Here is a 27434-nt window from a genome sequence, read left to right as displayed (position 1 = left end):
ATAAAAACAAGACATTAAAAAAAATGTAACATACATCACACTGTATGTTAACTATACTGGAATTTAAATAAAAACTTAAGACATTAAAAAAAAAAATAGAAAAAACAAGTAAACGGAATTGTGTTAATCCCCGTCTAGAAATCTGTGAACTATTGCGAAAAAATAAAAATAAAATCAGAGAGAGAGAGAGAGAGAGAGGGATAAAATAAACTTGTAGGGAAGTGAATTCATGAATGAATAAGGAAATGTGTAAATGAATGAAGATAAGGAGGGCCATATGTGGACGAGCTATGAAGTTATGTAATAAAGCAGAAATGATTATTAGTGTATATTTGAAACATCAGGTTCTATAGATAAATCAAAGCTCTGAGCCCTTCCATAAGGACAGTATGGACAGATGTACCCAAGAGTTCATGTTGCTGCCTTGATTCTTTGTTTGGTGGTTTTAATTAAGAAGGACCAAAAAAAAAATGTTTACATAAATAAACAATTGCTTAAATATTGTCTTATTGAGAGAGGGCCAAATGTGAACCCATACTGAGGATATGTCACGTGACCAGGGTTACAATTAATATAACTGTATTCACTAGTTTAATTAAAAAAATTGAAAAGTGGGGCGCCTGGGTGGCGCAGTCGGTTAAGCGTCCGACTTCAGCCAGGTCACGATCTCGCGGTCCGTGAGTTCGAGCCCCGCGTCAGGCTCTGGGCTGATGGCTCAGAGCCTGGAGCCTGTTTCCAATTCTGTGTCTCCCTCTCTCTCTGCCCCTCCCCCGTTCATGCTCTGTCTCTCTCTGTCCCAAAAATAAATAAACGTTGAAAAAAAAAATTGAAAAGATGATTTAGTAATCATTTATGTCTATCGGCCATGAGCATGTAGACTGGATACTTAATATTCCTGTTCCGTGCCTTGGTTTTCATTGGTACTGACATCTTGTCATAAGGGAATGAAGGAGTGCATTTCCCTGTAGATTAATTATTCAAAAGAAGGCTGAGCAAGGGCCAATGAGGAATGTGCGTTATGAACCAAAGATAATGATTACTCCCGTTATACGCAAAAGTTGTCCAGATAAAGAAATAGAACGCTAAATTCCTTCCATTTTGGACAAAGTACACATAGAAATATTTTTTAAATTCCAGTTAGTTAACATACAGTGTAATGTTAGTTTCAGGTGTACATAGAAATTTGCATGAAGAAATTCTTTAGAAAAATGGGAAGATAATTGATTTATTTTATGCCTAATTATATACACGAATAAGTAAATGAATCAGTAGACATCAATCAGAAAAATGTGTGCTTCATTGGTGAGAATATGCCATAAAACAAAGATTTACATTTATCCAATTTTGAACAAGTGAGGTCCATTAAAAGTAATCACTGAGTTGTTAAATTTATGGATAGGGAGTATGTAGATAGATATTTATGATAGATAATGGTTCTTATTCTCGTGTTGGTGTTCATTGTACTGCTTAAAAAGAAAAGTTAAATAAGTCCATGAATAAGAGTGCAATTCATCGGCAATGATGACATTCTTTCTGAAATGACCCGTGTTTATGATTGATCTAATACTTCAAGACTAGCCTCCATTTAAAAAAAAAATCTAACTATGGACTCTTTCTTTCTCTTGAAAGTCTGCATTTTCACTAAGCAAACACACCACCGATGAAGTAATCATTCTCTAATGCTAAAGATCTTGTCTTTAGCAAGCTGTGGGGGTAAGGACAGAAGAAATTGATGTAAGTAGCAGAGTTTATATTCTTGGGTTGGGAGGGTGGTTTGTGAGTGTTGCTTGGATTTTTCAAAGTAATCAACGAGTATATTAAAAAATAAAGCCAAATGAGCCCAGCACAGACCCGAATTGAGATTTATGATGAATCAGATGCAGAACTAGTAAAACCCAATTAAAAAGATGCTGGACGTTTCATTCAGTTTTAGGATTGCTTCACATTGCATTTTATTTTTGTGTTGCAATGCATTTAAGTACTTCTCCATTGATAAAGATTTAAGCTATGAATTCCTTGAGGGAGAAACACACAAGAAGATGGACAAAATTGTTGTCTCTCTAGATGTGGAGAAAGATTAAAGTTCCCATGGTTACTCACTGCATCATCTTTAAATGTAAAAGGGCCAGGCGTGAACCATTGAAGCTGAGACGGAGCGAGAATGTTGGTTAATTTATAATGCAAACAGCATACGTATATATTGCAAAGAATACCCTTGTTTATTAGCACTGTGGGAAATGGGTGTAGAGCCGGTTCTTAGTGATATTCAAGGATGTCGTTTTTGGGCTTTTTGATTCATGAGAATAGATTATATTGTTATGAGTGAGTCCATGAATGAAGGAACAAGGAATGTGTAAATAAAGGAAGAACAAGATGTTCAGTGTAGATTAATGATGAGGATTCTGAGATGTATGAATCAAAGATTTTAATTAAACTCTGTACCTTTGAGGTCCACTGAGAAAAAGAAATCTAGCTATTTCTTCCGTGAGAGAGGGGCTTACAGCACAAGTTAGGACGAGTTAAGATCCGGTTCCTGAGCTTTGAGTTCTTAATGTCTGTGAAATGTATCGTTATATTATTTCCCCAGACACTGAATTTCGTAATCTAAATCGATCAAGTCTATCTTACATTTGTCCTTAAAGGATAGATATCCTATTCCATGAGAGTCCCTGTTGTTGCAGATTGGTGGTAGCTAGCTGGTTGTTGGTTCTATTTAGAAAAGGAGCAAATCCGGGGCACTTGGGTGGCTCAGTCGGTTAAGCGTCCGACTTCAGCTCAGGTCATGATCTCACAGTTCGTGAGTTCGAGTCCTACGTCGGGCTCTGTGCTGACAGCTCGGAGCCTGGAGCTGCTTTAGATTTTGTGTCTCCCTCTTTCTCTGCCCCTCCCCTGTTCATGCTCTGTCTCTGTCTCAAAAATAAATAAATATTAAAAAAAATTAAAAAAAAAAAGAAAAAAAAAGAAAAGGAGCAAATCCTCGACATTACCAACAATTGCTTACATAAGTGCCTAATGGAAAGAAAGCCAAGCAAGGACTAATACTGAGAATATAGTATTATTTAAAAAAATAAAGAAGACTCTAACAGGTTATATCTGTGGACAGTGACATAAGGACAGATACTAGTATTAGTCAATGTTCTTATCCAGCATCTTCGCTTGCATTCACTTTGAATGCATCGTTAAAAGTCGATGAACAAATGAGTTCATATATTGGTCAGTTATTTATTTATTTTTTATTTTTTTATGAAAAAAATTTGTTTTCAACTTTTTTTTTTTTTTTTTTTATTTTTTTATTTTTGGGACAGAGAGAGACAGAGCATGAACGGGGGAGAGGCAGAGAGAGAGGGAGACACAGAATCGGAAACAGGCTCCAGGCTCTGAGCCATCGGCCCAGAGCCCGACGCGGGGCTCGAACTCACGGGCCGCGAGATCGTGACCTGGCTGAAGTCGGACGCTTAACCGACTGCGCCACCCAGGCGCCCCGAAAAAAATTTTTTTTAATGTTTATTTATTTTTGAGAGAGACAGAGACAGAATGCGAGTGGGTTGGGACAGAGAGAAGAGGGAGACACAGAATCTGAAACAGGCTCCAGGCTCTGGGCTGTCAGCACAGAGCCCGACGCGGGGCTCGAACTCACAAGCTGCGAGATCATGACCTGAGCTGAAGTCGGACGCTCAACCGACTGAGCCACCCAGGCGCCCCAGTTTGGTCAGTTATTTAAAAGAAGGCAGAGGAGTAGGTGTCATGAAACAATATAATGACTAAACCATTTTAGATGAAGAGGAAGAAATCTAGACTTAATCCCACTTTGGATAAGTGGATACCAGAAATGGCATGACATGGTATTTCAGTTCTGGAGTACTGGTGGGTTTTACTCTTTTTCTTTAAAAAAAAAGAGTAGATGATCAAATTATGCTTTGAGTAATTAAGAGAACAACATGAGTGGATCAGTGAATGTATAAAGTAGGGTAAATCTTAGACCAATGCTTCATGGGATACTCTTAGCCATGTGTGAATACGGAATCTTAAAAAAGAATAATGAGGCTGCGAATCATGTGGTTAGGGAGTATACAGATGGACAGTAAATAAGTCAGTAAATAAAAAATAGTGTCCTTTTTGAGTCAATAATGAGAACGTGATAGCAACTAAAGTTTATGATTAATCGAGTACCTCATGACTCCAGCCCATTAATAAAAGGTGTCTATGCTGGTTCGTTCTTTACAAAAAGTGTATTTTAATATCTACAGAACAAAATGCTATAGCTGATTGAATTATTCGACAGTAATGAGAATTTTAGTTTTTACCTTTGTGGGTAAGGAGCCTAGAGACTGTAGCAGGTTGTAGTCAAAATTCACGTCCTTGCCCTTGTTATTATTAGTGACTTAACGAGGGAATCAATAAACAAAGGTATTAATGAATGGAGGAAATGTTGCCAAGTTTGGACCAATGATGAGTATCCTGGGGTGTCTGAATCAATGATTTTGATTAAACCCTGTAACTCTGAGGTCAGAGACCTAGTTAATGCCTATATGGTAAATCAGCTTACAGTAGAGGTTAGTAATATTCGGGATTTTGCTCTTAGGTTATGAAGGTTCATAGGTCTGGATTGTGTTGGTAGAAGTGAATTGATAAACGAATAAATAAATTTATAAATAAAGACAAGGAGAGCCGCATGTGGCTTAATTATGAGAATGTATAATATTATTATTAATATTTTCTGAAGCACTCAGTTCCAACATAAATTGATTAAATCTGATACCTATGTGGGTCAGGAACATGGAGAGATAAGTACCGGAAAGCAGCGTTGTGTTGTTCTGCGTTGTCTTCAAGGTGCTGTTTGCAAGGAAATAGGATCTGGTTGGTTATATCTGGGAGTAATGAGCATATGAACAGCTGTTAATCCCATACAAGTTTCTAATCCAGTTTGCATGTTCGTAGCTATTGATGATATTGTGAGTGAATGTATATTGCATTCGTGTCTCAACCAGTTATTTTGAAGAGGGTGCAGCAGGATTTTCTCAGCCCTTCATGACTGACGTTTTGGGCTGGATAATTCATTGTTGGGAAGGCGGTCCCGTATGTAGTAGAATGTGGAGTAACCTCATGGGCTGTGCTAGACGTCAGTATTAACCCCTCCCTCCCAGTTGTGGCAATCAAAAATGTCTCCGGACATTGGCAAATGTCCTCTGGTAGCAGAGTTTTTGTTTTTGTTTTAGTCGTGTGTGTGTGTGTGTTCGTGTGTGCGCGCGCACACACACGCACACGTGTTGCCTCCTTTTTTAAAAGACAATTTTTTTTTAATATATGAAATCTATTGTCAGATTGGTTTCCATACAACACCCAGTGCTCATCCCAACAGGTGTCGCCCTCAATGCCCATCACCCACCCTCCCTTCCTTCCCACCCCCCATCAACCCTCAGTTTGTTCTCAGTTTTTAAGAGTCTCTTATGCTTTGGCTCTCTCCCACTCTAACCTCTTTTTTTTATTCCTTCCCCTCCCCCATGGGTTTCTGTTAAGTTTCTCAGGATCCACATAAGAGTGAAAACATATGGTATCTGTCTTTCTCTGTATGGCTTATTTCACTCAGCATCACACTCTCCAGTTCCATCCACGTGGCTCCAAAGGGTCATATTTCATTCTTTCTCATTGCCACGTAGTACTCCATTGTGTATATAAACCACAATTTCCTTATCCATTCATCAGTTGATGGACATTCAGGCTCTTTCCATAATTTGGCTATTGTTGAGAGTGCTGCTATAAACATTGGGGTACAAGTGCCCCTATGCATCAGTACTCCTGTATCCCTTGGGTAAATTCCTAGCAGTGCTACTGCTGGGTTTAAAAGACTATTTTTTATTTTATTTTATTTTTAAAAAAAATTTTTTTTTCCAACGTTTATTTATTTTTGGGACAGAGAGAGACAGAGCATGAACGGGGGAGGGGCAGAGAGAGAGGGAGACACAGAATCGGAAACAGGCTCCAGGCTCTGAGCCATCAGCCCAGAGCCTGACGCGGGGCTCGAACTCACGGACCGTGAGATCGTGACCTGGCTGAAGTCGGACGCTTAACCGACTGCGCCACCCAGGCGCCCCTAAAAGACTATTTTTTAGAGCAGTTTTAGGTTCATGACAAAATTGGATGGAGCATACAGAGATTTCCCATAATCCCCAAACCCCTGCACGTGCATAACCTTCCCACTATCAACTGACATCCCCCACCACGGTGGTACATTTGTTACAATTGATGAACCTACACTGATGCATCATTATCACCCAAAGTCCATAGTTTGACTAGAATTCACTCTTGGTTGTAATTTCAGTGGCTTTGGACAAATGTGCAATGACATGAATCCAACATGAAGGTATCACACAGACTATTTCACTAAAAATCTCCTGGGCTCTGCCTGTTCACCCCTCTGTCCTCTCTAACCCCTGGCAACCTCTGATCTTTCTACTGTCTCCATAGTTTTGCCTTTTCCAGAATGTCGTGTAATTAGAATCACTACTATGTAGCCTTTTCATATTGTTTCCCTCACTTTAGAATATACCCTTGAGATTCCTCCATGTCTTTTCATTTCTCATTTCTTTTTAGCACTGGATAATCTTCTGTCAGAAGATTATAGCAGTTTATTTTTCCATTCACCTACGGGAGGCCATTTTGGGTGTTCCAAATTTGGGCAATTATGAATAAGGCTGCTGTAAACATTCACGTGCAGGTTTTTGTGCAGATATTAGTTTTCAGCCCCTTTGGGTAGATACCAAGGAGTGTGATTGCTGGATCACGTGGTAAGAACATGTCTAGTTTTGAAAGAAACTGCCAAACACCTATTGTAATAGGTAGGTAGTGGAATCTCATTGTTGTTTTAATTTGCATTTCCCTGATGACATACGATGTGGCGAATCTTTTCATATGTATCTTCTTTAGTGAGGTGTTTGTTACATTCTTTGACTCATTTTTTTTCTTTTTTTTTTGATGGTTTAATTAACATATATTGTGAAATGATTATAGTAGGTTTAGCTAACAATCATCTTCTCATAGAAATACTATTAAAAAAAAGGAAAGGAAAAGAAATTTGTTCTTATGAAGAGAATTCTTAACATTTAGTCTTAACAACTTCCCTACATATTACACAACAGCATTAGGTATAGTCCTTGAATTGTACACTGTAACCCTAATAGTTATAACTGGAATCTTGTATCTTTTTGTTTTCTTCTTTTAAGTGTTTGTTTTTTGTTTTTTTAAAATTTACATCCAAATTAGTTAGCATACAGTGAAACAGTGATTTCAGGAGTAGATTCCTTAATGCCCCTTAGCCATTTAGCCCATCCCTCCTCCCACAAGTCCTCCTGTAACCCTAAGTTTGTTCTCCATATTTATGAGTCTCTTCTGTTTTGGCTCCCTCCCTGTTTTTATATTATTTTTGTTTCCCTTCCCTTATGTTCATCGGTTTTGTCTCTTAAAGTCCTCATATGAGTGAAGTCATATGAGTTTTGTCTTTCTCTGACTAATTTCACTTGGCATAATACCCTCCAGTTCCGTCCACATAGTTGCAAATGGCCAGATTTCATTCTTTTTGATTGCCGAGTAATACTCCATTGTGTGTGTATACCACATCTTCTTTATCCATTCATCTGCTGATGGACATTTGGGCTCTTTCCAGACTTTGGCTATTGTCGATAGGGCTGCTATAAACATGGGGGTGCGTGTGTCCCTCTGAAACAGCACACCTGTATCCCTTGGATAAATGCCTACTAGTGCAATTGCTGGGTCATAGGGTAGTTTTATTTTTACTTTTTTGAGGAATCTCCATACTGTTTTCCAGAGTGGCTGCACCAGCTTGCATTCACATTCTTTGACTCATTTTTAAATCAGGTTGTTTCTTTTTTTTTTTTTTTAATTTTTTTAACATTTATTCATTTTTTTGAGAGATGGAGAGTGAGCAAGTGGGGTAGGGGCAGAGAGGGAGAGACACATACACAGAATCCGAAGCAGGCTCCAGGCTCTGAGCTGTCAGCACAGATCCTGACGCGGGGCTCGAACTCACAGACCGCAAGATCATGACCTGAGCCGAAGTTGGCTTCTTAACCGACTGAGCCCCTCTTTTCTGAGGCGCCCCTCTTTTTTTTTTTTAAGGGTTCTTTGTGTGTTTTGGATAAAAGTCATTTATCAGATATATCTTTTATAAATTTTTTTTTCTCTGTCTGCGGTTTGTATTTTGTTATCTTGACAGTTTATTTGCAGAACAGAAACTCTTAATTTTAACGAAGTCAAGCTCATCAATTATTTCTTTCCAGTATTGTGTCTTTGGTGAAAAGTCATCACCAAACCTGAGGTCATCTAGATTTTCTCCTGTTAACTTTTAGGAGTTTTATTGTTTTAGATTGGGATTGTTTTGAATCTATAAATTGCATTGGAAAGAACTGACATCTCAATCATACTGAATCTTCCTATCCATGAACATGGAATACCTGTCCATTTATTTAGTTACTCTTTGATTACTTTCATCAGAGTTTTGCTGTTTTCCTTCATATGTTTTGTTGGGTTTATAACTGCATATTTAATTTTATTGATACTATTGTAAATAGTGTTGTATTTTTTTATTTAATTTTTATTTATTTTTTATTTTATTAAATTTTTTATTTTATTAATTTTTATTTATTTATTTTTATTTCTTATTGTCAAATTGGTTTCCATACAACACCCAGTGCTCATCCCAACAGGTGCCCTCCTCAGTGCCCATCACCCACGTTCCCTCTGTGCATCGTATTGTATTTTTAATTTCAAATCCCGCTTGTTCTTTGCTGGTATCTAAGAAAATGATAGACTTATATATATATTTTCTACATTGATGACCATGTAATCTGTCAACAAACACAGTTTCATTTCTTCCTTCACTAATAATATACCTTTTATTTATTTCTCTTACTCTTATTGTTACATAGTGTATCTCTTATTTCTTTATTCTTATTCTTGTACTACAAGTTACAACTTCCAGTACAATGTTGTAAAGTAGTGTTGAGAGGGAACATCTTTGCTTTACATCTCAGTGGGAAACCTTCTAATTTCTTACCATTAAGTATGTTAGCTGTAAGTTATTTGTAGATATTGTTTGTCAAGTTGAGGAAATTACTTTCTATTCCTAGTTTGCTGAGAGGTTTCTTTTAAATCATGAATGCGTGTCATAGTTTGTGAAATGTGCTTTTTCTCATCTATTGATGTGATGAGATGAAAAAAACATCTTTGGAGGGAAAAAAATCTTTTGTTTTTCTGAGTTGCCGCTCGGCATTTCACAGTATGATAATCCTGCTCACACTCAGAGTTTGAGCATTTGCGGGGAGGGAGGGGCAGAGAGAGAGAGAGAGACAGAGAGAGAGAATCCCAAGCAGGCTCTGGATGGTCAGCGCAGAGCCCGATGCAGGGCTTTAACTCATGAACCGTGAGATCATGACCTGAGTTGAAATCAAGAGTTAAGACGCTTAACCGACTGAGTCACCCAGGAGCGTCAGAGTTTGGTTTAGATAAGAACTTGAGTTTAGGATGTTTGCCCTAAGTTCCTGCTTTACTTTTCCCAGACACCATTAGAGTGTCTGGGAAAAACCACTTAGAGTTAAGCCCACAAAAAGTTAGTGATTTCTGCCCCAAACATCTTTTAAGTAGTAGGTGCTTGTCACCATGTTCTCTATCTTGTGCTTGCTGGTCACCTGGGAAGAAGGACTGCCCTTCTCCCTGCTCAGTTGTGTCCCCTCTCTTTCTCTTACACTCACTTTTGTTTTCTTTCTCTCTCTCTTTCCTTCCTTCCTTCCTTCCTTCCTTCCTTCCTTCCTTCCTTCCTTCTTCCTTCCTCCCTCTTTCTTTCTTTCTTTCTTTCTTTCTTTCTTTCTTTCTTTCTTTCTCTTTCCTTTTGGTGTGGCTAGAGGCTTATTAATTTTATTGGTCTCTTCAAAGAACAGTTTTTTTGATTCATTGATTTTCTCTGTTAATTTCTTATTTCCTATTCCTATTTCCTATTTCTGCTCTAATTATTGTTGTTTCTTTTCTTCTTCTTTGTATTCGATTTGTCGAACTTAGATTGCTGATTTTAAATCTTTCTTCTTTTCTTTAAATAAAAATTGTAGGGGCGCCTGGGTGGCGCAGTCGGTTAAGCGGCCGACTTCAGCCAGGTCACGATCTCGCGGTCCGTGAGTTCGAGCCCCGCGTCGGGCTCTGGGCTGATGGCTCAGAGCCTGGAGCCTGTTTCCGATTCTGTGTCTCCCTCTCTCTCTGCGCCTCCCCCATTCATGGTCTGTCTCTCTCTGTCCCAAAAATAAATAAACGTTGAAAAAAAATTAAAAAAAAATTGTAGGGGTGTCTGGGGAGCTCAGTAGGTTGAGCATCTGACTCTGGATTTCGGTTCAGGTCATGATCCCAGGGTTGTGGGATCGAGCTCTACATTGGGCTCTGTGCTGAGCATGGAGACTGCTTAAGATTCTCTCTCTCTCTCCCTCTCCCTCTCTCTCTCTTTCTCTTTCTCTTCCCTCCCTTTGCCCTCTCCTCCACTTGCATGCTCTCTCTCACTAAAATAAAAAAAAAGAAATAATGTATATTTGAGTTGGACAATATGATGTTTTGATATTGATATACGTGTACATAGTGAAATAGTTACTACCGTCAAGCTAACACATGCATCTCCTCACATAGTTATTCTTTTTTTTTACTTTTTTATTTTCGTGATAAAAGCACCTGAAATCTACTCTCTCAGCAGATTTTCCAGTACACCATACGATGTTATCAGCTATAGTCATGATGCAGTACATTAAATCTCTAGAACTTTTTCATCTTACGTAATAGCAACTTTGTACCCTTGACCAGCATCTCCCTTTCCTCCCCCTCCCCACTCCTGGTAACTGCCAGTCTGCTTTCGGCTTCTGTGAATTCAACTTTTTTAGATTCCTCATATAAGTGAAATCACGCAACACTTTTCTTTCTTTTTCTGGCTTATTTCACCTAGCATAACGCCTTTGAGGTGCTCATTTTTGTTGCGAATGACAAGATCTCCCTTTCAAAGGCTGAATAATATTCCATTGTCCTTCTATTCCATAGTTTCTTTATGCATTCATCCATCAACACACACTCAGGTCTTCATTTGTGACATATGCATTCAATGTTATAAATTTCCCTCCAAGCACTGCTCTGGCTGTCATTTTCATTTGTTTGTTTTTTAGGAAGCAGGAAAGATTAACATAAGTGGATAATTGATTAAGTATATATCTCATTGAATAAGAAGCAGTTATGGACACATGTCGACAATGTGTCATATGAGAAGCATTAGGATTGATCTGATTGTGTTCACTAAATTTTATCAAAACTCAAAATGATCTTGTCAATTATTTTTGTGACTACCAAGCAGATAGATGGATGTGAGTATCACTCAGGATTTGTTTCTAAGTCTTTGCATTCACAAATTTTGAGGTGTCGTTATAACTGCGTAAGTGAATAAAATCCTATCTTAATTATTTAAAATAAGAGACAGCACAGATCAATGAGGAGCATGTTTTATGAGACAATAACAATGATTGGTTTGGGTTTTCGCTACTGATGTTTGTAGAAAGAAAAAAAATTCCTGTTCTACTCCCATTTTTGGTAAGGGACATGTATATCATTGCATTGAATAGTATTTCTGTTCTGGATTAATTTCTGTTCTGGTTTACCATTTTGACTTTCTTTATATAATGAGTGTATGGTTAAATCATCCCATAAGTAAGTAAATAAATGATTAAGTGAATAAATAAGTGAGCATATAAAATGGGATCAGGCATGAGTCATCCCACAGAATATAAAATAAAGATTTAAACGTAACCAGTTCTGCAAAGGCAACATCCATTAAAGTTATCTTGTATTCTCTTAACACTATTACGATATAGATACTTTCGATATGCTTATTCCTGTGTCGTGTAGTTGACAGTGGCTAATACATTATTTAAAAGTGGGGGCACCTGGGTGGCGCAGTCGGTTAAGCGTCCGACTTCAGCCAGGTCACGATCTTGCGGTCCGTGAGTTCGAGCCCCGCGTCGGGCTCTGGGCTGATGGCTCAGAGCCTGGAGCCTGTTTCCGATTCTGTGTCTCCCTCTCTCTGCCCCTCCCCCGTTCATGCTCTGTCTCTCTCTGTCCCAAAAATAAATAAACGTTGAAAAAAAATTTAAAAAAAAAAATAAAAGTGAAGGTAACGGGGCGCCTGGGTGGCGCAGTCGGTTAAGGGTCCGACTTCAGCCAGGTCACGATCTCGCGGTCCGTGAGTTCGAGCACCGCGTCAGGCTCTGGGCTGATGGCTCGGAGCCTGGAGCCTGTTTCCGATTCTGTGTCTCCCTCTCTCTCTGCCCCTCCCCCGCTCATGCTCTGTCTCTCTCTGTCCCAAAAATAAATAAATACGTTGAAAAAAAAAAAAAAGTGAAGGTAAAATGCTAGACTAATGAAGAAGTGCCCAAGTTTATTCTAGTTCCACCTAATTCACATGCATTAAAAATCTAGATTAATTGTACTTTTTCCTTCACAGAATGACCATGAGACAGCAGATGTATTCATTTTCTAAGAAACAAAATATTGGCAGTTAGCTCTGTATGTAGAGCTAGACAGATGTAGAGACAAGTGTAAGTAACACTCACAGTTCCCATCCTTGGTTGGGATGCTTTGGTTGATGAGTGTTTAGTGGTATAGCAAAAGAATCAATGTGTATAAAAGTAATAAAAATCTCCAAATATGGGCCGGTGATGGGAATATGTCATGAATCAAAAACTACGTTTAATCTAATTTGGCACCAATGAAGTGATTAAAAAAACCGTCATTTCATTCATTTTCAGAAGTATTTAATATTGCAGTTTATTTCCCTCCCCAGAGGACTTAACCATTTCCGTGTTGGGATAGTCCCGGCTGATAACTGTTTTGCGTTGCAACCTGTAAGCAAGTAGAATGCTTTATTTTGAGATGTGAATAAAGATGGTGTGGTGTCATCACTTTTCACTGAGCCATCTTCATGGGGAAATCAGGGGCATTCGCTTTCAAGTGTCCCCTCTCTGAAAGACAGCTTTCATACTGTTCTTCCTTTCTGATCTTCTACTCTAATAAACATCTGCCTGCTGCTCAATTAAATAGAAGAAAGCCACAGAAGGACCAGTGGTGAATGTGGGTTTGGTATGAAGCATGGATATTAACTGACGACACATGTTCTCTGAGGTCCATTGTAAAAGGAGATTTAGTCTATTTGCTTTATGGGGAAAGAGCCATTAATGCGAAGATCTTACCCTGGAACTTTATGCTAGTGTTGTATTCATGGATCAATCAGTCAACCAATCAATGAAGATATAAAGGAAGAAAAACGTGCCTGGACCAATGATGAGTACCATGGGGTATCTGAAACAGGAGTTTTGATTAAACCCATATGCAACTCTGAGGTCCATTACAAAGAGACACGTAGTTATTTCCCCTCTGCGGGAAAGGAGCACATGTTACCTTTTGTGGTTCTTGGAGATGGATTGTATTTTATTATTATTATTATTTAAAAAAATTTTTAACATTTATTTACTTTTGAGAGAGAGAGAGAGAGAGAAACAGAGTGCAAGTGGGGAGGGGCAGAGAGAGAGGGAGACAAAGAATCCTAAGCAGCCTCCAGGCTCCGAGCTGTCAGCACAGAGCCCAACGTGGGGCTCAAACCCACAAACCGTGAGATCATGACGTGAGCTGAAGTTGGACGCTTAACCGACTGAGCCACCCGGGCGCCCTGGATTGTATTTTTTTTTTTTTTTTTATAGAATCGATTCACAAATAAATAAAATGTATCAATGAATGAAAAAAGAGGAAATTTATACGCTTATTAAGGGAAGTAATGCAACATGGGGTAGTCATATGAAAATTTGAAACTCCGACTTCCAAGAAATGGTCACGAAAGGAGTATATGGTCACTTGTACATAATACTCAACAATGTTTGCTGGTTGCTCAAGGGTTGCGGAGGGATTCTTTTATTAAGGAAATGGCAACACACTGACTCTATAATAACCACACAGTTGAGAGCCAAGCAGAGGCCAGCGATGAGAATGATTTCTATGACAACACTCATCATTACTCTTTTTTAAACTGATTTTCATTAAAACAATAAAAAAGAAGCAAGTATGTTATTGACAGTGGTGACTGTGACCTAAATTTGGCTCAGTCTTCTTGTCCAGTGGATCTGATCACAGATACCTGTGATTTTGTGTAACAGCAAGATGGTGTAGTTTTATGTCTCGATCTATTTTTTAAAAGTCAGCAGACTATGGACCAATTAGGAACGCATGTTTTAATACGAGGATACCGATTCATCTTAGTTTGCCAATGACAAATATTCTAGGAACAATTTTAGGCTCTTCCATTTTTTGCAAGGTGCATCTGGACCTTTCAAAGTTGTGGTAATTTGGTTCCGGGCTGGTGTTTGACCATTCTGAGTTTCCGTTAGAAAAATGGTATTGTTATTCCCTGAATAATAAAATAAACCAGTGAGTGAGTGAATCCATGAATCTCCATAAGTGCATGTAGTGGAGGACTGGGAGATTGTGCCAGGAAACAAATATGTTAAGTTCTACACAGCCAAGTCCAATAAAAAGATGATCGCGGCTTTCCCTATGTAGGTAGCAAGGAAAGTCAGATGTCTCTGATTGTTAATAGTTTTTATTTCGTGTTGAGCGATGAATTCAATAGTATTCCTATCAACTAGTGGAAGCTTAACTCAGTAAGAGTACCACCCTTGAGAAATTGGTAAGAATGTGATATGAAGTAGGGCTTCTGATTAACGGTTCCTCTTGGCACATTTCAATTTAAAAAAGCGCACTCTGTCTTCATTGTTTTTACAGATTGGCTTCCCTCCCCCCTTTTTCCTTTGTTCATAGAATGAACACACAGCTGATTTAATCGTTCTATGATCGTGAAGACATGGCTGTGAATTCTGGGGCTGAGAAACATAAAGACCGAGGTAAGTAAATATCAGTGTTTGCCTTTAAGGCTTAGATGGGGTTTATTTATGGGAGCCCACTAAATTATTTCAATAAAGTAAATAGTTAAACAATGTAGGAAATTCAGGCATGCCAGTCATGAGCCCCAAGTCTAGAATGTGTCACAAACTAAAATTTATGATTACTTTGATTCATCCCAACTAAGAGCCGTTGCTGAAGTGATGGGGGGCCTCTCACATACTCTCAAAGCAGTCTGCCTTCTCAACTCATGCCCATTTGCCTAAAACATACCTTCACTGGGGAAGATGTTGGCTGTTAACTCTCTGAGGCTGGAGCACCCCGAAAGATGGCAGATGTCAGTTTTGTCAGTTGTGGGTTAAGATGACAGGTCTGTGGGTGTTGATGACACTAGCTTTACTGTATGGGCAAGTCAAGGGAGAAAGGAGAAGGTTGGTCACCAGTCCCTAAGTAAGGGACTGATATGAAGGGAGCGTCCTGACTAATCCCTGTGTGCAAAACAGAGGTTCACTATGAAAAGCGAGTGACCGTTCGCTTTCCATGAATGGGGGCGGTGAGCAGATCTCGGTTGGATGTAAGCCTTTTGTTCTCAGTGTTGTGTCATTAAAGGGTATGGAGTGTGTAATTCGGATTCATGAAGCTATGAATGAATCCTTGCAAGAAGGCATAAATGAACGAAGAACTCGAAAGCTGTGCCCAGATCAATGAGTATCGGTGGAGTTACCTGAATCAACACCTTTGATGAAGTCCTCTGTGTAGCTTTGAGGTCCGTTACAGGAAAAGAACCAGTCAATCTCCTCTGTAGAAATTAGCTAATAGTGGAAGTTAGGAAAATTCAATAAGCTTGCCCCAGGCTTTTGTGGTTCACGGATACGGATTATGTTATTTCAAGTGAATCAATGCATGAGTAAAGAAAGAAATGAATACATGAGATGCTAAAAGCCTCCTCGTGGAGCAATTAGCAGAGTGCAGCAAACGCTGTTAATATCGATACGATTCTGAAGGAAAACGGCAAGGCTCACGCGGTAATCCTCTTTTATATGGAACATACTAGTATCTGCAGTTAAGACCCAGTGTCTTGAGTGTCTGTAGTTTGCTGGGGAGTTTTTAAGCTAGGAAAAGGGGAAGTGTTTGCATCAGTCAGTAATCTATGAGATAACCGTCTCTTAACAGGCGTCGACACAGGTGGAGGTTTGTAATCGTTATAGCTCTTAATCTTGGGCTAGGTGTTGGACTTGATCGTGTTTATTGTATCATTTATAAGTAAGAATTCCATACGGTTTAATAAAGAATAGGATGCTGGAGCCAAAGTTTATTGCTATCTAGCTCTGCCTGATGAACAGCCATTAAACATTTTTTTGAATGTAGCCTTAGTCGGCTTTTTCTTACCCAGAGTGAACAATAGCATAGCTGACTCAGTCATTTAGTAAGGAGTTATTGTAGTGAACCAGGAGCATGAAGAATAATTTAAGTAAGTCCCTTAGTTTACATTCTTTGTTTCGATGGGTTGTTCACGGATGTCACCTGAAGAGTTTCGAAGCAAATCATCGTGCACCACACACACACAAATAGATAAAACACTCCTAAGTATGGATCAATGATGGGAATGTAGTATAGACCCAAAATTATGTGTAACCTAAATCAGCACCGCAGAGGTAATTTTAGAAGAAAATATAATGTTATTTAATTTGTTTTCAGAGCAGTTTCATATTATTTCTTTCTTTACGTTTATTAGCTCTGCAGGAGAAAAGCCTAAAATTCAAGGATCTTGTTTTTGGGATTTTGTGATTGTGTTATTATTATTTGTGAATCAGAAAATGAATCAATAAACAAAAAAAATTTTCCTAGCATGGACCGGTGATGAATGTCATGGGGTTTCTGAAACAAGAATTTTGATTAAACCCATCTGCAACTCTGAGGTCCATTACAAAGGAACACCTTATTATTCTCTTCGTGGGAAATAAAAGCCTTCAGCATCTCATTCGTGGGCTTTTGTGGTTTGGGGTATGAATTGCATTATTATAATACAATTAGCCCATGAATAAAGAAATACATCAATGAATAAAGAATAAGAAGGATATGCATGCACTACTTTTAGGGCACACAATGAAACAGGGATCATTATTACAACAATTTTGAGATTCTTAGCCCTAATAAATTAGCAGTTAAGGCTTTTATCACTTTGGTGAGGGGCATATGGTCAACTGTGCCTAAGAGTCAATGGTTTGTTCTGTGTCGAGGCACATTGCGAACTGATCATTCTATTAAGGAGAGGAAAATACGTTTACATAAATAGTTGATTGAATAAACTATCTAATTGAGAGAGAGAGCATGGTGATACTGTTTCATACGGCCACACTCATGATTAATGCAGTCTTCTTAGGCAGTTTTGTGTAAGCAAACAAACACTAAAGAATCAGTTCGGTATTCTTCCGGGTAATGACATAAGGACAAATGTAAATATTATTCAAGGTACTTCTCCAGTGTGGGTGGGCTGACACATATTGAAGTATAATTATAAGTGAACAAATGCATATGCATTTAGATCTCAGTGTTTTTTTAAGTCAGCCAACAATACATTAAAGGAAAGCATGCAGTTGAATTTAAAGGTCATGATGTGTCATGTTTTACCCAACTCGTATCCATAGGAAGGAAAAGAGTTCTAGGCCTTTCTGCTGGTGCATGTAGACATTTGTAAATAGTGAGCATTTTGCTTCTGTTTTGATGGTTGTTTAATTTTGGGGATTCTTTTAGAAAAATGAAGGGATGATCTTACTATCCCGTGAGTAATTAAATAGGATAATTAGTGAGTGAATTAATAAATATATTAAGTAGGGTCAGATTTGGATCACTGGTGAGATTGTGCCCTGAATGGAATCTCCCAGGTATCCAGTGCTGCACAAATAAATTTCTTTCTTTTTTTTTCTGGAATAAAGTTTTTAAATATGCAATTTATTGTCAAATTGGTTTCCATACAACACCCAGTGCTCATCCCAACAGGTGCCCTCCTCAATGCCCATCACCCACTTTCCTCTCCCTCCCACCCCCCCCCTCCCCCCCCCATCAACCCTCAGTTTATTCTCAGTTTTTAAGAGTCTCTTATGGTTTGGCTCCCTCCCTCTCTAACTTTCTTTTTTCCTTCCCCATCCCCCATGGTCTTCTGTTAAGTTTCTCAGGATCCACATATGAGTGAAACCATATGGTATCTGTCTTTCTCTGTATGGCTTATTTCACTCAGCATGACACTCTCCAGTTCCATCCACGTTGCGACAAAGGCCATATTTCATTCTTTCTCGTTGCCAAGTAGTATTCCATTGTGTACATAAACCACATCTTCTTTATCCATTCATCAGTTGATGGACATTTAGGCTCTTTCCATAATCTGGCTATTGTTGAAAGTGCTGCTATAAACATTGGGGTACAAGTGCCCCTATGCATCAGCACTCCTGTATCCCTTGGGTAAATTCCTAGCAGTGCTATTGCTAGGTCATAAGGTAGATCTATTTTTAATTTTTTGAGGAACCTCCACACTGTTTTCCAGAGCGGCTGCACCAGTTTGCATTCCCACCAACAGTGCAAGAGGGTTCCCGTTTCTCCACATCCTCTCCAGCATCTATGGTCTCCTGATTTGTTCATTGTAGCCACTCTCACTGGCATGAGGTGATACCTCAGTGTGGTTTTGATTTGTATTTCCCTGATGAGGAGTGACATTGAGCATCTTTTCATGTGCCTGTTGGCCATCTGGGTGTCTTCTTTAGAGAAGTGTCTGCTCATGTGTTCTGCCCATTTCTTCACTGGATTATTTATAAATTTCAACAAAAAAGATGATCTTGGCTCTTACCTACATGGGTGGCAAGTACAGACAGATATTCCTGATAATTTTTTTTCTGTTTACTGCTAGGTTCAGTGGTGGTCATTATATTATTTAAAATAAAAAAAATTCCACAAATTAGTAAATATTAAGTAGAGCTCTGTCTTTCCAATGTTTAGGAAAGTATGGAAACTCAGGTTTATGGTTACTTGATTTTTGATCATTTAGGATAGTTAAATGTAGACTGATTCTTTTTAAAGTTTGCTTTTTACTCCTCAGAATGAACACACTCTACCAGATTTGATTATTATCTCATGGTGAAGATCTTGCCTTTTACCTCTTTGGGAAAGACAGAAGAGATAAGTGTAAGCAATAATCAATGTTCATGTATTGCTTGCGGGGCTTAGTCACGGGTATTCATTGAGATGTTTGGAAAGAGTAAGTGGCCATATACATGGACAATTCATAGGTGATCTTGCATTGACCGAAGACTAAAATGTGTTTATGAATTCAGAATTACGATTAATCCATTCCAGCCATTACTGAATTCATTAGGACAAAGGATGAAAGGCATGTTAGCAATTTTCAAAACATTTTAATATTCCATTTCATTTTTGTTCCATGGTGGATTCAAACATTTCTCCACTGGTTGATATTATTATTGACTGTGAACCCGGCAAGGGCGGGGAACCATAGGAAAATGGAAAATGTTGCCTTTTCCTTAGTTGTGGTACAGAATGGCAGTTCACTGTACCATCTTTGAAGTATGGATGTTAGATGAAAGAGGCCCAAGCAGGGACCAATGGACTAATGGAATTAGGTCCCTTGGACTAATTCCAATGACTAATGGAATTAGGATGATGCCAAGAAATGGATTGATTCATATTGGCAATGCTGCGGTGCACGGCACAAGGAGAACTAGTCTTGTAGCTCTGTAGGAAGTAAACTTTCATGGACTTCATCTCTTCAAGGATGTTGGTCTTATTTTCCTAACTCTTGCACGTTGACCGTATTATTAATGAGTCAAGGAGTAAGTCAAGAACAATATATTAAGTGAAGGCACAGAATACCAAGTCTGGATCAATGATGAGTGTGCGTGGGGCATCTGAATAAAATTTTTGATTAAACCCAGTCTGTAACTCTGAGGTCCATTGCATCTATGGGAAATGTGCTTATAGAGGAAGTTAGAAATAGTCAAGAATCGTGTTCTTGATTTTTTTTGTTGTTGTTCACAGATAGGGATTGTATTATTATAAGTTAATCGATGGATGAATGAGTAAAGTTTAAGTGAAGAGATGGGTTGTACCTTATTTAATTATGAGAGGAGCTAATGAACCAAGGATTACTGTTAATATAACTTTTTGGAATTTTGAGTTAAAACAAAATGGTATAAGGCTGCTCCTCCTTTGGGAATGTATAGATAGATATTTGTGAACGTCAGTGTTGTTGTTCTGAAGTGGCAGTGAGTTGGTGGCCTATCTCATTTTAAAAAGGGACAAAAAACTCATATGATTACATAGCAATCAGCAATACGTAATATAATACATGTATTCCACTGTAATAGAGCAAATCATGATAAACCCATTAGTTTAAATGAGTTTTAATAAGCAATAATTTAATACAATCAATAATAAAAAATAAAAGACATTATTCAATAACTGTTGAAACTTAGAAAAGGTCTAAGCATGAACACCAAGAAGGTGAATATAGTAATTGTGTTCATTGATTTTTATTTAAAAAAAAGTAAATGTGTTTTGTTGATGATTTCTGTGAGTGAAAAGCCAATGGATACATTTAGTATCGCTCAGCCTTCTTGGGAAGTATCCTTAGGGCTCACCATTATCGGTGCTATTATTATTAGTGAGTAAAAGAATGATTTTATATCACCATCTGTTATCTAAAAGAACATAAATCATAGGTCAGTGAGGAGCATATATAATGTATAAAGGAGCATGACTAACTCTGTTTTACCCTCTTCAAGTCCATGGGCCCCTCCTTCTTTGGGGAAGGATCATATAAACCCACTCTCTAAAGTACATCTTGCTGTCAACACTTAAATCCAAATTAATGAAAAATAAAAACTCAGTTCCTCAGCAACGCTAGTCACATTTCAAGCCCTATGTGACCAGTGGCTACCACACTGAGTAGTGCTAATAGAGAATGTTTTGATCACTGCAGCAAGTTGTACCAGTGCAGACAGTGCTGAGATAGAAAGTTGTATGTAGTAGTATTTAGTTTTGGGGAGTTGATGGCTCTACCACTTTGTGTTTTTTGTAGGCAAAAAAAGAGTGTCTAATTAAATTATCCTTAGAGTTATGTAAAAAGTGAGTACATAGATTAATCGAAAAACACAAGAATTAAAGTACAGTACGGCTCATTGGTCAGATCGTTTCATGAAAGAAGAATTTAAATTCAACCCATTTTGCTAACGTTTTCTCACTGAATGACTCTGTGGACTTTTTACTATTTGGTAGGTTATATAGACAGATATCCATAATAGTTATAGTTCTTTTAGTGTTGGGCAGAAGATTATAAAAGGTCTTCATTGTATTAATTCCTACCAAAAATTGAATAAGTCAGTAGGGGCAAAGGATGATCTTGTTGTATTGATGAAAATGTGGCACAAACCAATATTTATGATTAATCTACTAATGCAGAACCAATTTCTATTTAAAAATCTAAGTGTATACTTTTTATTCTTTAAAAAAATCTATCTTATCCTCCTGAACGAATACTCCACATTGGATTCAGCCATTGTCCAATGAAGAAGCTCTTGACTGTTACTTCTGTGGGTAAGGGGCAAATAACAATCAAAGTTTGTGCTTGGTTTGTATGGTTTGTTCATGTGTGGTCACTAAGGTAGTTGAATAGAACAAAAGGCTATACACACGAAAAGAAAATCTGAGAACACCAAGTAAGGACCAATGGTGGGAATGTGTTCTGGGCCAAGGAGTAGAAGTAACCCATTTCAGCACAACTGAGATGCATTTTTTGTTTTTAAATATGGAAGGCATGTACTTGATTTTTGGAACTGTTTGCTATTCCGTATTGTTTCTAAACACAGTTGATTTAAGCGTTACCATTTTGAGAGAGATCCAGGTTATATTAACTGTTTAGAAGAAGGAAGCTCTCAGAAGGTGGAGCATATTGTGTGTGTTCTAGAAAAACCATTGTGGTTTTTTGTTGTTAATTACACCGCGCTTAAAATTGGACAAATTAAAACATGGCCCAATCCTGGGATATTTTTAATGATGGTATTGATACAAAGCAAGGTTCACACTAAGATCTAGGCTAAAAGCTCTGTGGGAAATTGGTCTAGAGACCGATCATAGTACTATCAACTATCTTGTTCCAGGAGTTGGTAATTCCTGGGAAAATGAAGATAGAAATGAATGAAGAAAAAGAGTGCCAAGTCTGGACCAATGATGAGATTGGAGGGTGTCTGAATCAAAAACTTTGATTAAAGCCATCTGTGACTCTGAGGTCCATTATTTAAAAGTGGCCTCATATTTTCCTCTATGGAAATGAGCTTAGAGCAGAATTTCTGAATGTTCAAATACCTTGATCATGGGTATACACACTTTATGGGAATAGCTTGAATTCTTGTAAGTAAATCATGAGTGAATACATGAAGAAATATATAAATGAGTAAATATAAAGAAACCTGGGTATAGGCCAATTATGAGAGTAGGTAATGAAACTGGGATTATTACACATTTCTGAGGCATTGAATTCCAGTGAAATCTATTTGTAAGGGCTGTTGCCCCCTTTTTTGGAAGGAGTGGGTAGACAGATGCATGTAAGATTCAGCATCTTTGTTTGATATAGGTGGTTGCCTGCTGGTTGGTTGTTTGTATTTAGAAAAGGAAAAATTGCATACATAAATAATTCATTAAATGTTTAATTGGAAAAAGAATGAGCATAGTTCATATTAGAATGTGCCTTATGAACAGAGTTATTATTAATGTACCTCTGTTCATTGAGTTTTATTAAAAACAGGGAAAAAGATCTCATGTTTAAAGTTCTGTGGCTAATGTAGTAGACATGTAGAGACAAAACAATGCTATTCAGGTTTCCTGTCTAATATTAGTTAATTTCCAGATATTGATGAATTGTTACATTTGAGTGGATTAAATGCTAATCACAGTTTTTAAAAGGGGGCAAAATGTGGCCCAGTAAGAAGCAAAAATAATCCTTATCTATACTTCTGATCCTCTGTTCCTAACTTGGTTATGGGCATGTAGTCACTTGTACATGAAGAGCATTTCTATTCTGGGTTGTTCATGGATTTACCATTTTGTTTGTGTGTGTGTGTATAGGTGTGTGTGTTAGTATACTTGAATGTATGATCAACTATTCCACAAGGCACTCCATAAATGAATAAATAAAACAATGAACAATTGAATTAACATATGAGTAGGGTGAAAGCATAGATCTTGGTGACAATATGCCATGAGTCACAAATTTAATGTCATCTATTTCTACACAAATTGAGTTCTTCAAAAGGATTGTCTAGGTTCTTGCCTATATGGATAAGGGGTGTGTAGACAGATATGTGCAATAGTTTTTATTTTTATGTGATGAACTCAACAGTGTTCATTGTATTATTTAAAATTTATAGTTAAATAAGCAAATTAAAAAGGAGTGATGTTCTTGGATCAGTGATGACAGTGAGAAGTGAATCAGCTTCCTGATTAATTTTGTACCACACAACTGTTGTCCTTTAAATCAATCTAAATCTGGACTGTTCATTCTTTCGAATATTGACACTTGACTCCAGAATGGAGACCATGGCTGATTTAACCAGTCTCTACTGATGAAGATCTTGGCTGTTATCTTTCTGGGTAAGGAACCTAATGACTAAAGTAAAGAAGAGGCAAAAGATCTTGTCAATTGGGGTGAATTTTTCATTAGTGTTCACTGAATTATTTAAATGAAGTCATAGAGAAATCAGTGATATGAATGTGCTATGAAGCAAAGATTATGATTAACCTGATTCAGTACAATTGGGGTTAAAAATAAGACAGAAGACATTTTATTCATTTTCAAAGTAGATTAATAATCCATCTTATTTTTGCACTGCGTCTGGCTTCAACTTGTATCCAGTACTAAAATCTACGACTGCACTGTTGAACGTGGTTGTCCCTAGCCACATGTGGCTATTTAAATCTAAAATAATTAAAGTCCAGTGAATTTTAAATTCAGCTCTTCAGTTGCACTAGCCCCATTTCAAGTACCCAGTAGCTACATGTGGCTTATAGTGACCATATTAGAGAATGCAATATAGCGCATTCGTATTCTGATGCAAAGTGCTATTGGCTAGCTCCTTGGTGAAGGAGTACACAGAAAGATGGCAGACGGTTGGAATAAGATGCAAGGATGTTAATTAACCCATACATACCTCACTGAGGGCCACTACTAAGGATATTTTTAGTTTATTGGAAAAGAGTCTGTAAATAGACGTTGGTCATATCCAAGGATCTTGTTCTTGGTTTTTTTTTTTTTTTTTGAAGTCATGGACATTGATTTTATTACTGTTGATGAATCACTGTTGATGGATCAATGAATGGATCCATAAACAAAGGTATAAATGAAGAAAAAAATGGATCAATGATGAGTACCCTGGGGTGTCTGAAATCAAGGATTTTGATTAAACCCTATAACTCTGAGGTCCATTACAAGAAGATTCCTCTCTTTGGTCTCTATGGGAAATGAGTTTATTCTAGGAGTTAAAAATACTCAGGAGTTTGCTCTTGGGCTTTTAAGTATTGTATTTTCAGTAAATCAATGCATGAATAAATCAATGCATGAATAAATCAAGAAACAAATAAATGAATAAAGACAAAATGGGTTATTTCTGGTCCAAATAGGAGAGTATGTAATGTAATATATATAATATAAAAATCAATGTTAATAAATTTCTGAAGCACTGCGTTCCAGTAAAATAAATGGATTAAAGCTGACCCTTTTGGGTAAAGAGAATTTAGATAAATGGATGTAAGAACCCATGTTGTTTTGCTGGGTTGGGTTGTTGTTTTTTTGTTTTACTAAAAGAAGAGCAAAACATGTACTTAAAATTAATTATCAATTAAATAACTACGTAATTGAAAGAGGGCTTACACATGGACTTTTGTTGAGAATGTGTCACATGGCCAGTTACAATTAATCCAACGATCTTCACTATGTTTTTAATTAAAAAAAAAAAAAACAGGAAAAAAATCATCTGATCTTTTTTCTGTGCCTAAGGAGCATATGGACAGGCATTAATATTGTCTTGTTTCTGTGGATTCACAAATATTAATGATATTATTAAAAATGAATAAAAGAACAAGTAAATATATTAATCAATTATTTGAAAGAAGACAAAGCATGGACCATGAGGAGCATGTGTTCTGGAACAAGGAGAGTGATTAATCCAGTTCTACCAAACTGCTCTCCAGATAAAGAAAATAAGACTTACGCTCTTAGATTTTAGGAATGGTGAATATGCTTAGATTGACTTTCTTTTTGTGGCTTGGTGCAATTTCTTTAAAACAGCACAAGATAAGTGACTCCATATGTGACTATGTTAATACATACCTATAGAAAGGTGGGACAAGCGTGGGCAATTGCTGAGAATGTGCCTGAATCTAGGATTCAGATTAATATAGTTCTTTCCAAGCAAGATTCGTTTAGAAGAAAGATATAGCTCTTGCCTGGCTGAGGAGGGGGCGTATAAACAGATAGGAATGGTTGTCGTGGTTCTTATTATTTTTAACTGGTGTTGGTTTCCAAGGCATTCATTATATCAGTTAAATTTAATGCTTGAATCAATCAAGCAATAAATATGCTATTCAGAGTTTTAATACATAATGAGCACTAAGGTTTATTTCTAATCATTTATTGTTGACTTGAACGCGATTAAAATATTGGAATCTAGACTGTTCTATATCTATCGGTCCACCTATCATCTACATAATTGAACCTTTTTTTTTTCATATTTGCTTTATACTCTACAGAATGGATGAACGATGAATCAATTATGGAGTATAGAAACATGTAAGTAACAGTCAAGGTAATTGCTTTTGGCTTGGTGGTTTGTCATGGGTGTTAACTCCGTTATTGAAAGGGAATAAATGGCTACATATACTAATAAAATGAATGAAGGTCATGTGTGGGCCAGTTGAGCACATCTGTGGTCAATTAAGGAGAAGAAAGCAAAACGATTTTATTCATTTTCACAGTTAGTTATTCAATTAATGAATGGAAAACGTATTATTCGATTTGAATTTTGAGTCACAGTTGATTTAAAACTCCCTTTATTTACAGAGGTGTAGTTTGGTCACAGTGAAATAGTAAAATGGGGTGAATATGAAGTATCATATTAATCTATACAGGAAACATTGTGGACAACTAGTGAAAGATATATATCAGGGAGGTCGGGGGGATGTAATTCTGTACAGAAATGTTAGAGATATCCAAGGATCTTGTCTCAAGTTTACATGACCTTTAGGCATTTTATTATTATTAGGGAATTGATGAATTAATCACTTAGACATGTACATATGGCTGAACATAGTGAAGGCCAATCCTGGACCAATGATGATGATTGGTGGAGTATGAGTCCTGGATGGTGGATACTAAGAAACTGGAACTCTGAGGTCCAGCACGATACGAAATCTGGTCTATACCTTCTATTGGAAATGATCCAATGGACAGATGCTAAGAATATTTAAGGTTCTTGTTCTTAGTTTGTGTGTTCATGGAATTTGATTCTATTATTGTGAAGGGATCAACAAAAAGAATCAAACAAGTCCATAAATAAAGCAAGAAAGTGAAGCCTTGTCCAGTTATGAAAATATATGGCAACGTCAGAAATAATATTTATATATTGAAAACACTGAATTCCATTAGGAAGTAAACGTCCTAAAGGTATTATCTCTTTGGCTAAGGTTAATATATGTACGGTGTAAATAATAGTCCATTTTCTTGTTTGGTCAGGGCCTTGTTCAACGTTGTTTGTTATCTCAAGAAAAAAAGCATCACAGTTTAATACATATCTAAATGACAAGTTAAATGCAAGGAGGCATGTAAGGATAATGGATGGAGAGAATATTTCAGTCTTTTTATCATCTGTTTTTGTACTCTCAGAATGGATGTGCCAGGCCAGTTGAAGCATCTCCATGGTCATGAGCTGTTTGTTGCCTAGGAGCATAGAGACCAGTGTGAGTATCGTCAAATCTTGGTCTCGGTCTGAGAGGTTTTTAAAGGTCCAAGAAGGCCAACCATGGACTAGTGTAAATACGGCATTGCCATGAGCAGTGTGTTGACGATGGCAAAATTCAGAATGATTAATGAGAGATATCATCAATGTGGTAAATGATCCTGTAGGTAGATATTACAGATACTTAAGACTGTTATTCTTAAGGTTTTGTGATTCAGAGTTATTTACTTAATTATTAATGAAATGAGGAATTAATCAATAAGCAAATGTGGAAACGAGGGGAGAAGAAGAGGGCCAGTTCTGGACCAATGATGACCACTGGTGGCGTATGAATCACGGATGATGAATATTACGTGTCTGAAACTCTGAGGTCCAACCAATGAGAAATATAGTGTGTTCCTCCTGTTGGAAATAATTCCGTGGACAGATGTAAGGAGTACACAGGAT

The 27434-nt window shown here is 37.5% G+C and overlaps 2 long non-coding RNA genes and 9 other non-coding genes across 12 annotated transcripts in view; all 11 read left to right on the top strand.

Moving 5' to 3' along the window:
• LOC147579692 (uncharacterized) overlaps positions 1-27434 on the top strand; it is a 129156-nt gene that overhangs the window by 21462 nt on the left and 80260 nt on the right. Inside the window, exons 8-12 of one of the 2 annotated variants that reach the window (XR_015252024.1) lie at positions 1630-1734; positions 14893-14975; positions 23406-23628; positions 25783-25822; positions 26915-26988. This is a non-coding gene — a long non-coding RNA (uncharacterized LOC147579692). The remainder of the gene's footprint in view (positions 1-1629; positions 1735-14892; positions 14976-23405; positions 23629-25782; positions 25823-26914; positions 26989-27434) is intronic. The other variant, XR_015252025.1, reaches the window with a different exon arrangement.
• On the top strand, positions 2384-2455 carry LOC112856704 (small nucleolar RNA SNORD113/SNORD114 family). Its single transcript, XR_003223251.1, has one exon. It is a non-coding gene; the product is annotated as a small nucleolar RNA SNORD113/SNORD114 family (small nucleolar RNA).
• On the top strand, positions 4440-4511 carry LOC112856690 (small nucleolar RNA SNORD113/SNORD114 family). The gene has a single exon (XR_003223237.1). It is a non-coding gene; the product is annotated as a small nucleolar RNA SNORD113/SNORD114 family (small nucleolar RNA).
• On the top strand, positions 10606-13436 carry LOC147579697 (uncharacterized). The gene is made up of 2 exons (XR_015252026.1): positions 10606-11984; positions 12442-13436. It is a non-coding gene; the product is annotated as an uncharacterized LOC147579697 (long non-coding RNA).
• LOC112856692 (small nucleolar RNA SNORD113/SNORD114 family) lies at positions 13356-13430 on the top strand. Its single transcript, XR_003223239.1, has one exon. It is a non-coding gene; the product is annotated as a small nucleolar RNA SNORD113/SNORD114 family (small nucleolar RNA).
• LOC112856694 (small nucleolar RNA SNORD113/SNORD114 family) lies at positions 16824-16898 on the top strand. The gene has a single exon (XR_003223241.1). It is a non-coding gene; the product is annotated as a small nucleolar RNA SNORD113/SNORD114 family (small nucleolar RNA).
• LOC112856695 (small nucleolar RNA SNORD113/SNORD114 family) lies at positions 19861-19936 on the top strand. Its single transcript, XR_003223242.1, has one exon. It is a non-coding gene; the product is annotated as a small nucleolar RNA SNORD113/SNORD114 family (small nucleolar RNA).
• LOC112856686 (small nucleolar RNA SNORD113/SNORD114 family) lies at positions 22200-22273 on the top strand. The gene has a single exon (XR_003223233.1). It is a non-coding gene; the product is annotated as a small nucleolar RNA SNORD113/SNORD114 family (small nucleolar RNA).
• LOC112856689 (small nucleolar RNA SNORD113/SNORD114 family) lies at positions 24388-24460 on the top strand. Its single transcript, XR_003223236.1, has one exon. It is a non-coding gene; the product is annotated as a small nucleolar RNA SNORD113/SNORD114 family (small nucleolar RNA).
• Positions 26356-26430, top strand: LOC112856675 (small nucleolar RNA SNORD113/SNORD114 family). Its single transcript, XR_003223224.1, has one exon. It is a non-coding gene; the product is annotated as a small nucleolar RNA SNORD113/SNORD114 family (small nucleolar RNA).
• LOC112856648 (small nucleolar RNA SNORD113/SNORD114 family) lies at positions 27289-27363 on the top strand. The gene has a single exon (XR_003223200.1). It is a non-coding gene; the product is annotated as a small nucleolar RNA SNORD113/SNORD114 family (small nucleolar RNA).

The sequence above is a fragment of the Puma concolor genome, chromosome B3 (genome assembly GCF_028749965.1).
Source record: "Puma concolor isolate L17-30 chromosome B3, mPumCon1.1.hap2, whole genome shotgun sequence".
Classification (NCBI taxonomy): domain Eukaryota; kingdom Metazoa; phylum Chordata; class Mammalia; order Carnivora; family Felidae; genus Puma; species Puma concolor.
This window is presented reverse-complemented; position numbering and strand designations above follow the sequence as displayed.